General features: G+C 40.2%; 1 pseudogene; it reads left to right on the top strand.

Moving 5' to 3' along the window:
- Positions 1-649: 649 nt before the first annotated feature.
- Positions 650-1,089, top strand: LOC127045686 (40S ribosomal protein S15a-like; annotated as a pseudogene).
- Positions 1,090-1,394: the final 305 nt, after the last annotated feature.

Below are 1,394 nucleotides of genomic sequence, written 5' to 3'. Positions count from 1 at the left end.
GATAAGCCTCAATATGGGAGCATTCCAATTCTCTCAAGATGTCCAATGGAGGTACTGGATGTTCAAAATTAGATGGAGAAGGCCTTAGCAAAAAGTAGTTATCTCATTTCAGTCCAGTAATTGCTAGTACATTAATGGCCAGCAATGCATTTTCTGCTAGTAAACCACAGTAATCATAGCACGAAGGAATTGACCTAAATACAGTTTCCCAAATTAAATCATGTGGAAGTTTACAGATCAAGATTCATACTGGGTTTGCTAAACCACTACAATAAAAAGTGCTAAAAACAAATGCAGACCATGGCCCAAATCCTCAAGTCTTTACTTTCTTTTCTTTCATTACTTAGTCAGGTATATTGTGCAGCAACATCAGTGATTTTAGCCTTTTGTAAACTACATGACTCAGAAATCTGGCCACATGTGGTGCGGTGGCTGGCATCCAAACAGGATGTAGCAGGGCACACAACAGTGTGATAGGGAATGTGGGCTAAGGACAATGAATCCTTATGTACTGAAGTGATAAGAGATTTCTTATGTCCAATCAGAGCAGCAGACAGAACCTTGGTTCTTAAGGTCACATTGGAAAGATCCACATTGGAAAGGTATTCTGCATGATACTCAATCCATCTGCCTGTGATAAAGCTTTTTTCTGCCATCTTGCTGCACCGGCATCATGGTGCGCATGAATGTTCTGGCCAATGCCCTTAAGAGCATCAACAATGCAGAGAAACGTGGAAAAGTCAAGTTCTCTAAAGTAATCCTGCAGTTTTTTAACTGTGATGATGAAGCATGGTTACACTGGTGAATTTGAGATCACTGATGATCACAGAGCTGGGAAAATTGATGTTAATCTCACAGCCAGACTGAACAAGTGTAGTGTGATCAGTCTCAGATTTGATGTTCAGTTGAAGGACCTTGAAAAGTGGCAGAACAAACTTTTGCCTTCAGGTCAGTTTGGGTACATAGTGCTGACAACTTCTGCTGGCATCACGGACCATGAGGAAGCAAGGCGAAAACACACAGGAGGCAAAATCCTGGGATTCTTTTTCTAAAACTTGTAAAACAGGCATACTAATAAATTGTTCAAATGGGAAAAAAATAAAGACCTGAGTTAGGAATTTGCATATCACAGAGATGGACACCCTATAAAAACCTACATATCCAGACAGATAATCCTGCTGGGATTTCAACCTGTAGTTTCAGGGAATCCAGGTACCCCAATGTCATGAAAATAAACATGGAAATCTTCCAAAAATCAAAGCAGATCCCTTTTCTTTTTTACAGAATCACTGGAACCCACCCAAGAGGGAGGAAATGGCATTTGTTGGAGAGCAAGTTTCATTAAAATGCATAGCACTGATGCTGTTTCAGTAGATGCAGACTGGATCTATTAC

Source organism: Gopherus flavomarginatus, chromosome 2 (genome assembly GCF_025201925.1).
Source record: "Gopherus flavomarginatus isolate rGopFla2 chromosome 2, rGopFla2.mat.asm, whole genome shotgun sequence".
NCBI classification, from domain to species: Eukaryota; Metazoa; Chordata; order Testudines; family Testudinidae; genus Gopherus; species Gopherus flavomarginatus.
Note: the sequence above shows the minus strand (reverse complement) of the source record. Positions and strands in the feature narration are given on the sequence as shown.